The following is a 12,491-nucleotide window of genomic DNA, read 5'->3' as shown; positions in this document are numbered from 1 at the left end:
GGCCACATGGTCCTTGGTGGGAAGAGAGAGGGGCGGCCAGGAAGGGCCGCGCGCCCCCTCTCCCTCTGGTCCGAATTGGACTAGGAGGGGGGGCGGCGCCCCCCTCTTTCCTTCCCCTCCTCTCCCCCTTCCCTCCCCTCCTAGTAGGAGTAGGAAAGGAGGAGTCCTACTCCTACTAGGAGGAGGACTCCTCCTCCTGGCGCGCCCAACAAGGGCCGGCAGGCCTCCCCCCTCCCTCCTTTATATACGGGGGCAGGGGGCACCCCATAGACACACAAGTTGATCTACGGATCGTTCCTTAGCCATGTGCGGTGCCCCCCTCCACCATATTCCACCTCGATCATATCGTCACGGAGTTTAGGCGAAGCCCTGCGCCGGTAGAGCATCATCATCGTCACCACGCCGTCGTGCTGACGGAACTCATCCCCGAAGCTTTGCTGGACCGGAGCCCGGGGATCGTCATCGAGCTGAACGTGTGCTGAACTCGGAGGTGCCGTACGTTCGGTGCTTGGATCGGTCGGATCGTGAAGACATACGACTACATCAACCGCGTTGTCATAACGCTTCCGCTTACGGTCTACGAGGGTACGTGGACAACACTCTCTCCTCTTGTTGCTATGCCATCACCATGATCTTGCGTGTACATAGGAATTTTTTTGAAATTACTACGTTCCCCAACAGGTGCTCCCTTGTTCTGTGTGATTCGGTTTAACCACCCGGAGTTTAGCTATGTCGATTGCAGGGATAATCAAGGTCTCCATTGCGTGCCCTGTCTTTGATGGCACTGATTACCCCTACTTGAAGAATAAGATCCGTATGCACCTTGAAGCCATCGATGTTGATCTCTAGTATGTCGTCAAGAACTGCGTTCCCAAGACTGGTGAAGGTGTCACTCCTGCTGATGTCAAGAAGTTCGTCCAACTGCACTCAACTGCCAAGAATATCATCTGTGGTCATCTGACCATAGGGCAGTGTGGTCGTGTGAGTGCTCTGGATACTGTGAAGCTAGTCTGGGACTGGCTCTCCAAGTTCAACGAAGGCGTCTCAACACAAAGAGATTCAAGGGTTAGTGTTCTTCGCAATCTCTTCAACCGCTTCAAGAGAAATGACAATGAGAATGTCCAGCTCACATTTGATTGTCGCACTAATATCACCAATGAGCTTCATGCTCTTGGTGCCACTGAGATAACCAAGCATGAAATCGTCAAGACACTGCTGAGATCACTTGACAGCTCATTTGACACCCTGGCCCTGATGATTCAAGAGCGCCCTGACTTCAAGACACTCGATTCATCTGACATACTTGAGAGGCTCAACACACAGAAGTTCCAGCTATCTGAGAAAAGAAACATCTATGGTCCCAACTATGGCCGTACTCGTGCTGTGAAGGCAAAGTTGTCCCCTTGTCTGAAGAAGAATCTGACTGCAGTTCTGGTGATCCTGAAGACATTGGAAAGGAGCTCGCTATGCTTGTGAAGAAGTTCCAGAAGTTCGCCAAGAAGAAAGACTTCAGAAAGTCTTCAAGATCCAGCTCAAGAAATGATGAAGCTTACTCTCATGATAACAAGAAGAGAACCTATCACAAGTGCAAGAAACCTGGGCACTACATCTCTGAGTGTCCATAGTGGGACAATGAGACAAAGAAGAAGAAGAAGAGCAAGGAATATGATTCCGATGACAAGAAGAAGAAGAAATCCTCAAACACTTCTTCCAAGTCTTCATCGAAGTCTTCATCACACAATAAGAGTTCATCTAGCAAGGCTCGTGCTTTTGTTGGCAAGGAGATGGATTCAGAGGAGGAGTCTACATCTGAGGAGGCGGAGGTGGAGTCTGAAGAGGAATCTGATTCTGGAGTAGCAAGCTTGGCTCTAGATACTACATATGTCACCAAGTCCATCTTCAACCCTTAAGACAATGGCCTCGTCACCAACACTGATGCCAAGGATGAGGATGACTCTACTCCCACTTTCTGCTTCATGGCACGAGGTGCCAAGGTAAACTCACGCGATGCTTACTTTCAAACATCAAGCGAAGATGACTCTGAATGTGAATCTAAACCTAGCTACAAAACACTTGCTAAAATTGCAACTGAACAACAGAATGACATGGAACATATTCAAAAATTGTTAGACAAAAGCGATGACCTGTTGGACGCGGAAATGACCCGATCCCAGTCCTTAATTGAAGACATTAAAAATCTTCATGTTACGTACCAGGAACTTGAAGGTCAACATGAATCGCTCTCAACTTCTCAGGAAGCAAGAACTTGAGAAATTGAGATCGGCTCATGAAGATCTTCAAAAGGAGAACGAGTCACTTCGTGCTCAACAGATCAGTTCCGCTCAGGAAGGATTTGAACCACCATGCCTAAAATGCATTGAGCGTGATAATGTTGTCTTTGTTGCTAAATGTTCAACTGCTACTACTGTTGAAATATCTTCAACTGCTAATGTGGTAACTAACCCCTCATCTGAGGATACCACTACTATTGCTGATGAGAATGCCAGGTTGAAGTCATTACTTGAGACAGGAATGTTCAAAAGTCTCAAAGCGCATCAGATACTATGTGATGTTCTTAAAAAGCAGATTCTGAACCGAAACCCTAGGAAAGAGGGTGTTGGGTTCGAGAGGAAATTAAATGAATGCTGATGGTTCTTACGGGATGCCTGAGCAGTACCCAAAACCACATGGGTTGCTGCTAAGGGACCTTCAGTGGATCCATCTACATTATCTGGCTTCACTAGTGCTAAGCCAATTATAATTGATGAATCCTTTGATTCAAACTATAAATTGTTCAAGAATCAGAACGGTGAAGTGTTTGCCAGATATATTGGTACTAACTGTAGGAATGGACCACCTCGTAAGAAGATCTAGGTACCCAAGCGTTGTCTAGAAAGTCTTCCCATGAATGTTGTCATGACACCACCAGGGAAGAAGACAAACCCCAAACCAAAGGCTTCATATGGTCCAAAGGCTTCATACTAACAGAGGACTCACCTGAGTCACCCTAAGCCAATGTTTTGCAGGGAAATCATACTCAGACCTTTGAATATGAGCTTGTTGCATCAAACCGCTAGCTTCATATGTCTAAGAACTTTTCTGCTTATTCTTATGAGTATTATTCTCCTCCTACAAGGCTATTTGCTAGAGCTTCTAAACCGAAGTTCTCAGATGTTGCACTTAGACTCATTGCTTCTAAGCCACCCCTGAAAATGTGGGTGGTTAAGAAAACTTAACTCTCTTTTGCAGGGAAAGGTCTCCAGCTGGAAATCAAAGGTGTCTCATGCTTATGATGGGGACCTTAAACATCTTGTGGGACGCAAGATAAAATGTCCAAATGGTCTTACTATGTATTTCATCACGGGATTTCTTGACACTCATCCTATCTATCCTAACTAAGATCTGAACTTTTATGTTCCGCTTGTTCGTCAAATGTTTCTGCTTCACAACTCTCTTGGTGAAGCCTATCCCCCAAACTGTACTGTAGGCTATGACACCTCAAGCTTTAGAATGGATTATGGATAGTGGCTGCACCAACCACATGACTAGTGATCGAAGTCTTCTGATGGATTAACTCTTCGACTGTCTGATAAAAGTCATATCTCATTTGCTGACACTGGTAAAAGTAAGGTATTGGGTCTTGGTAGAGTTGCAATCTCAAAGGGTCAGCACATGGATAAAGTGATGCTTGTTGAATCCCTTGGTTTCAACTTAATGTCTGTATCAATGCTATGTGATTTGAACATGATTGTGATATTTGGAAAATATCACTGCCATGTCCTTATGGAATCTGACAAATCTCTAGTCTTTGAAGGGTATAGAAAATATGATCTGTATATGGTAGATTTCTCAGCAGGTCCACAGCTCTTCGTGTGTCTTCTAGCAAAAGCTTCAGAGTGCTGGCTCTGGGATCGGAGGCTAGGACATGCCTGTGAAGCTGGGAAGATGACTAGGGCCAAGCATCCCTCAAAGACAATCATGACAACATCTCAACCCTTCGAGTTGCTTCACATGGACTTATTTGGCCCTACTCATTACTCTACTCTTACTACCACTGCTTGTCTCTATGGTTTCGTTATTGTTGATGATTACTCAAGATATACCTGGGTGCATATAATTCTCTATAAGACTGAAGTGCAGGATGTCTTCAGACACTTCGCCAATGGTGCCATGACGAACTATGGTGTCAAAATCAAGCGCATCAGAAGCGACAATGACAGAGAATTCAAGAACACAGGCCTCGACACTTACGTTGACACATTGGGCATCACTCATGAGTTTTCTGCTCCCTACACACCTCAGCAGAATGGCATCATGGAGCGCAAGAATATAACCCTCATCGAGATGGCCCGCACGATGCTAGATGAGTACAAGACTCCAAGGAAGTTCTGGCCTGAAGCCATTGACACTGCATGCCATGTTATCAACCGAGTTTATCTTCACAAGCTTCTAAAGAAGACATCATATGAGTTGCTTACTGTTAAGAAGCCAAACTTCAGTTACTTTAGAGTATTTGGTGCTACGTGCTGGATCAAGGATCCACATCACACTTCAAATTTGCATCGAAAGCACATGAAGGTTTTATGCTTGGATATGGAAAGGATTCGCACTCGTACAGAGTCTTCAACCTCTTTCACTATAAAGTGGTTGAAACTGTGGATGTGCGGTTCGATGAGACTAACGGCTCGCAAAGAGAGCACCTGCCAAATGTGCTAGATGAAGTCCCTCCTAGTGAATCTATCAAGCTCATGGGTACTGGAGAGATCATACCGTCCGAAGCTCATGCTAAAGATGAACTCATCATTGCACCAAGTCAACCTGAAGACAATGTTCAGCCTGAAGTCAATGCTGAAGTTGAAGACAATGATCTGCAAGGGCAAAATCTTTGTACAGTACATCCTCGTGTTGCTAAGGAACTACAGATTGAGTTGATAATTGACAGCATCAGTGCACCTGGTCCGCTCACTCGTTCAAGAGCAACACAACTAGCAAACTTCTGTGGGAACTATGCATTTGTCTCTATATCTGAACCCAAGAAAATTGATGAAGCTTTCATGGAACCTGAATGGATTGAAGCCATGCAAGAAGAGCTTCATCAGTTCGAGCTGAATAATGTCTGGGAGCTTGTCAAGCGTCCTGATCCTCGCAAGCATAACATCATTGGCACCAAATGGATCTACCGCAACAAACAAGATGAACATGGTCAAGTTGTCAGAAACAAGGCTCGTCTAGTTGCGCAAGGATACACTCAAATAGAAGGGATTGACTTCGATGAAACCTTTACTCCCGTGGCAAGACTTGAATACATTCGCATGCTGCTTGCATATGCCAACCATCACAACATCCTTCTGTACCAAATGGATGTGAAGAGTTCCTTTCTCAATGGCAAAATTGAAGAAGTGTATGTTGCACAACCACCTGGCTTTGAAGATCCAAACATCCTGATATGGTGTACAAGCTCAACAAGGCACTGTATGGCCTCAAACAAGCCCCTCACGCTTGGTATGACACGCTCAAAGACTTCTTGAAGAGCAAAGGCTTCAAACCTGGTTCTCTAGATCCAACACTCTTCACGAAGTCATACGATGGTGAACTATTTGTGTGCCAAATCTATGTGGATGACATTATCTTCGGCTGCACCGACAAGAGATACAGCGATGAGTTTGGGCGCATGATGCAATAGCAATATCAAATGTCCATGATGGGTGAGCTGAAGTTCTTCCTTTGTCTTCAAATCCGTCAGCAGAGGAATGGCATCTTCATACCGCAAGAGAAATACATAAAGGATTGCTTGAAGAAGTTTGGAATGCAAGATTGCAAAGGATACACGACGCCAATGCAAACCAAAACTCATCTGGGTCCTGACGACAATGGTAAAGAGTTGGATCAAACGGTATACCGCTCCATGATTGGTTCCTTACTTTACTTATGTGCATCTAGGCCAGATATAATGCTTAGCGTTTGCATGTGTGCCCGATTCCAAGCGGCACCAAAGGAACCGCATCACGTAGCAGTGAAGCGAATTCTTTGATATTTGGCTTACACCCCAACAATAGGATTATGGTATCCAAAGGGCTCAACATTTGATATGATGGGCTATTCTGATGTTGATTATGCTAGTGACAAGGTTGATCGCAAGTCCACTTCAGGAACATGTCACTTTCTCGGTCGATCACTTGTTTGTTGGTCTTCAAAGAAGTAGAACTCTGTGTCACTCTCCACTGCTGAATCTGAATACATTGCTGCTGGATCATGTTGTGCTCAGCTTCAATGGATGAAGAAAACTCTCAAGGACTATGGCATCAACACGAAGAATGTGCCACTCTTCTGTGAAAATGAAAGCACCATTAAGCTTTCCAAGAATCCAGTTCAGCACTTGAAGACAAAGCACATTGAGATCCATCATCACTTTCTCAGAGATCATGTCAACAAGGAAGACATTGATATCATTCACGTCAACACTGAAGAGAAATTTGCAGATATCTTCACTAAGCCCTTGGATGGGAAAAGGTTTTGCAAGTTGCGGTGTGAGCTAAATATCTTAGAATCCTCTAATGTCATGTGAATGGACACACATCCTAATGCTTATGCATGTTGACGACTTAGATGGGCAACACACGAAGTAACGTATATCTTCAATCAATGAAGACTTACCCTCTAAGTGTGAATACATTAATGTGGAATTTGACTTCAGAGCGCCATGATAATTGTATGCCGTGTCTGGGTCTAATACTTCCTATACGGTGGGTGATACGTCCATTTTGCATCATGCTTTTATATCGATATTTATTGCCTTATGGGCTGTTATTACATGTTATGTCACAATACTTATGGCTATTCTCTCTTATTTTACAAGGTTTATCATGAAGAGGGAGAATGCCAGCAGCTGGGATTCTGGCTGGAAAAGGAGCAAATATTGGAGACCTATTCTGCACAGCTCCAAAAGTCCTGAAACTCCACGAAAGTCATTTTTGGAATTAATAATAATTATTGAGCATAAAAAGTACACGAGGGGGCCCACACCCTGGCCGCGAGGGTGGGGAGCGCGCCCACCCGTACTGGGCGCGCCCCCTTGCCTCGTGGGCCCCATGTTGGCCCTCCGGTGCCCATCTTCTGCTATATGAAGTCTTCTACCCCTGGTGGTCCTTCAAGGCGGAACCTTGGCGGAACCAATCTAGGGCTCCGGCGGAGCTGTTCTACCGGGGAAACTTCCCTCCGGGAGGGGGAAATCATCACCAACGATCCTCTCATTGGGAGGGGGTCAATCTCCATCAAAATCTTCACCAGCACCATCTCCTCTCAAACCCTAGTTCATCTCTTGTATCCAATGTTGTATCCAAAACCACAAATTGGTACATGTGGGTTGCTAGTAGTGTTGATTACTCCTTGTAGTTGATGCTAATTGGTTTACTTGGTGGAAGATCATATGTTTAGATCCTTAATGCACATTAATACTCCTCTGATTATGAACATGAATATGCTTTGTGAGTAGTTATGTTTGTTCCTGAGGACATGGGTGAAGTCTTGCTATTAGTAGTCATGTGAATTTGGTATTCGTTCGATATTTTGATGAGATGTATGTTGTCTCTCCTCTAGTGGTGTTATGTGAACGTCGACTACATGACACTTCACCATTATTTGGGCCTAGAGGAAGGCATTGGGAAGTAATAAGTAGATGATGGGTTGCTAGAGTGAAAGAAGCTTAAACCCTAGTTTATGCGTTGCTTCGTAAGGGGCTGATTTGGATCCACTAGTTTCATGCTATGGTTAGGTTTACCTTAATACTTCTTTTGTAGTTGCGGATGCTTGCAATAGGGGTTAATCATAAGTGGTATGCTTGTCCAAGAAAGGGCAGTACCCAAGCACCGGTCCACCCACATATCAAATTATCAAAGTAAAGAGCGTGAATCATATGAGCGTGATGAAAACTAGCTTGACGATAATTCCCATGCGTCCTCGGGAGTGCTTTTCTCATTATAAGAAATTTTCCAGGCTTGTCCTTTGCTACAAAAAGGATTGGTCCACATTGCTGCACCTTATTTACTTTCATTGCTTGTTACCCGTTACAAATTATCTTATCACAAAACTATCTGTTATCTACAATTTCAATGCTTGCAGAGAATACCTTGCTGAAAACCGCTTGTCATTTCCTTCTGCTCCTTGTTGGGTTCGACACTCTTTCTTATAGAAAGGACTACGATAGATCCCCTATACTTGTGGGTCATCAAGACTCTTTTCTGGCGCCGTTGCCGGGGAGTGAAGCGCCTTTGGTGAGTGGAACTTGGTAAGGAAACATTTATATAGTGTGCTGAAATTTTCTGTCACTTGTTACTATGGAAATTAATCCTTTGAGGGGCTTGTTTGGGGCATCTTCGCCACGACCAGTAGAGAAAAGAGTTGCTCCTCAACCTACTGAACCTACTGAAAATGTTCACTTTGAAATTCCTTCGGGTATGACAGAGAAACTGCTAGCTAATCCCTTTGCAGGAGATGGAACATTGCATCCCGATTTACACCTTATCTATGTGGATGAAGTGTGTGGATTATTTAAGCTTGCAGGTATGCCCGATGATGTTATTAAGAGGAAGGTCTTCCCTTTATCTTTGAATGGAGACGCATTGACATGGTATAGGCTATGTGATGATACGGGATCTTGGAATTATAAACGATTGAAGTTGGAATTTCACCATAAGTTCTATCCTATGCATCTTGTTCATCGTGATCGTAATTACATATATAATTTCTGGCCTCGCGAAGGAGAAAGCATCGCTCAAGCTTGGAGGAGTCTTAAATCAATGTTATATTCATGCCCCAATCATGAGCTCTCAAGAGAAATGATTATTCAAAAAAATTATGCTCGGCTTTCTCTCGATGATTGCACCATGCTCGATACTTCCTGTGCTGGTTCTTATATGCTGAAGACCATTGAATTCAACCGGAATTTATTGGAAAGAATTAAACGCAACTCTGAAGATTGGGGTTCCGACGATGGTAAGGAGTCAGGTATGACACCTAAATTTGGTTGTGTTGAATCTTTTATGGATACCGATGCTTTCCGTGGATTTAGCACTAAATATGGACTTGACTCTGAGATAGTAGCTTCTTTCTGTGAATCTTTTGCTACCCACGTTGACCTCCCTAAGGAGAAGTAGTTTAAATATAATCCTCCCATTGAAGTAAAAGTAGTTGCACCTGTTACAGTTGAAGAAAAGACTATCACTTATAATGAACCTATTGTTCCTACTACTTATGCTGAGAAACCACCCTTTCCTGTTAGAATAAAGGATCATGCTAAAACTTCAACTATTGTTCGTAAGAGTAATACTAGAACATATACACCTCCTGAGCAAATTAAAGTTTAACCTAGTATTGCTATGGTTAAAGATCTCTTGGATGATAATATAGATGGGCATGTTATTTACTTCTGTGAACAGGCTGCTAATATTGCTAAACCCGTTGCTAAGATACATAAACATGTTGTAGGCATGCCTGTTATTTCTGTTAAAATAGGAGATCATTGTTATTATGGCTTATGTGATATGGGTGCTAGTGCAAGTGCAATACCTCATTCCTTATATGAAGAAATTATGCATGATATCGCACCCGCTAAGTTAGAAGATATTGATGTCACTATTAAGCTAGGCAATAGAGATACTATTTCACCAGTTGGGATTGTTAGAGATGTTGAAGTCTTGTGTGGGGAAGTTAAATATCCTGCTGATTTTCTTGTTCTTGGTTCCCCACAAGACAGCTTTTGTCCCATCATATTTGGTAGACCCTTCTTGAATACTGTTAATGCTAGGATAGATTGCAAAAAGGATGTTGTTACGATTGGCTTAGGAGATATGTCTCATGAGTTTAATTTTCCTAAATTTTGTAGACAACCCCATGATAAAGAATTGCCTAGTAAGGATGAAATTATTGGTCTTGCTTCTATTGTCGTGCCTCCTACTGATCCTTTAGAACAATATTTGCTAGACCATGAAAATGATATGTATTTATGAATGAAAGAAGGGAAATAGATGAAGTATTCCTTAAACAGAGTCCTATTTTGAAACACAACTTGCCTATTGAAATCCTAGGGGATCCCCCTCCACCCAAGGGTGATCCCGTGTTTGAGCTTAAACCATTACCTGATAATCTTAAATATGCTTATCTTGATGAAAAGAAGATATATCATGTTATTATTAGTGTTAACATTTCAGAGCAAGAAAAGGAAAGATTATTGAAAACTCTGAAGAAGCACCGTGCTGCCATTGGATATACTCTGGATGATCTTAAGGGCATTAGTCCCACTCTATGCCAACACAAAATTAAATTGGACGAAGGCTCCAAACCAGTTAGAGATCATCAACGACGGTTAAATCCTAAGATGAAGGAAGTGGTAAGAAAGGAGATACTAAAGCTCCTTGAGGCAGGTATTATTTACCCCATTGCTGATAGTGATTGGGTAAGTCATGTCCATTGCATCCCTAAGAAGGGAGGTATTACTGTTGTTCCTAATGATAACGATGAATTGATTCCGCAAAGAATTATTACAGGTTATAGGATGGTAATTGATTTCCGCAAATTAAATAAAGCTACTAAGAAAGATCATTAGCCTTTACCTTTTCTTGATCAAATGCTAGAAATACTATCCAAGCATAGACATTTCTGCTTTCTAGATGGTTATTCTGGTTTCTCTCAAATACCTGTGTCAGCGGATGATCAATCAAAAACTACTTTTACTTGCCCTTTCAGTACTTTTGCTTATAGACGTATGCCTTTTGGTTTATGTAATGCACCTGCTACCTTTCAAAGATGCATGATGTCTATATTCTCTGATTTCTGTGAGGTATTCATGGACGACTTCTCCATTTATGGATCCTCTTTTGATGATTGCTTGAGCAACATTGATCGAGTTTTGTAGAGATGTGAAGACACTAGTCTCGTCTTGAATTGGGAAAAGTGCCACTTTATGGTTAACGAAGGCATTGTCTTGGGGCCTAAAATTTCTAAAAAGGGTATTGAAGTTGATAAAGCTAAAGTTGATGCTATTGAAAAGATTCCATGTCCCAAGGACATTAAAGGTATAAGAAGTTTCCTTGGTCATGCCAGTTTTTATAGGAGGTTCATTAAGGACTTTTCTAAAATCTCTAGGCCTCTGACTAATTTATTGCAAAAAGATATTCCTTTTGTCTTTGATGATGATTGTGTAGAAGCATTTGAAATACTTAAGAAAGCTTTGATCACTGCAACTATTGTTCAGCTACCTGATTGGAATTTACCCTTTGAAATTATGTGTGATGCTAGCGATTATGGTGTAGGTGCTGTTCTAGGGCAAAGAGTTGATAAGAAATTAAATGTTCTCCAGTATGCTAGTAAAACTCTCGATACTGTCCAGAGAAATTATGCTACCACTGAAAAAGAATTCTTAGTAGTTGTATTTGCATGTGATAAGTTCAGACCTTATATTGTTCATTCTAAAGTAACTATTCACACTGATCATGCTACTATTAAATATCTTATGGAAAATAAAGATGCTAAACCTATACTTATTAGATGGTTTCTCTTGCTCCAAGAATTTGATTTGCATATTATTGATAGAAAGGGAGCTGAGAACCCCGTTGCAGACAGCTTATCTAGGTTAGAGAATGTTCTTGATGACCCACTACCTATTGATGATAGCTTTCCTGATGAACAATTTGCGGTCATTAATGCTTCTCGTACTGCTCCATGGTATGCTTATTATGCTAATTATATTGTTGCTAAATTTATACCGCCTAGTTACACATACCAGCAAAAGGGATGACCCACACATTTATAAAGAAGGAGCAGATGGTGTTATTAGACGTTGTGTACCTGAGCATGAACAGGAACAGATTCTATGCAAGTGTCACTCGGAACCATATGGAGGACACCACGCTGGAGATAGAACTGCACACAAGGTATTGCAATCCGGTTTTTATTGGCCTACTCTCTTTAAAGATGCTCGTAAGTTTGTCTTGTCTTGTGATGAATGTCAAAGAATTGGTAATATTAGTAGACGTCAACATATGCCTATGAATTATTCTCTTGTTATTGAACCATTTGATGTTTGGGGCTTTGATTATATGGGACCTTTTCCTGCCTCTAATGGATATACACATATTTTAGTTGTTGTTGATTATGTTACCAAGTGGGTAGAAGCTATTCCAACTAGTAGTGCTGATCATGACACCTCTATTAAGATGCTTAAAGAAGTTATTTTTCTGAGGTTTGGAGTCCCTAGATATCTCATGACTGATGGTGGTTCACATTTTATTCATGGTACTTCCCGTAAAATGCTTGCTAAGTATGATGTTAATCATAGAATTGAATCGCCTTATCACCCATAGTCTAGCGGTCAAGTAGAGTTGAGTAATAGAGAACTCAAATTAATTTTGCAAAAGACTGTTAATAGATCTAGAAAGAATTGGTCCAAGAAACTTGATGATGCATTATGGGCCTACAGAACTGCATATAAAAATCCT

Source organism: Triticum aestivum, chromosome 2B, assembly GCF_018294505.1.
Source record: "Triticum aestivum cultivar Chinese Spring chromosome 2B, IWGSC CS RefSeq v2.1, whole genome shotgun sequence".
Classification (NCBI taxonomy): Eukaryota; Viridiplantae; Streptophyta; class Magnoliopsida; order Poales; family Poaceae; genus Triticum; species Triticum aestivum.
The sequence above is the reverse complement of the archived record's forward strand: the minus strand, read 5'-3'. Positions refer to the sequence as shown.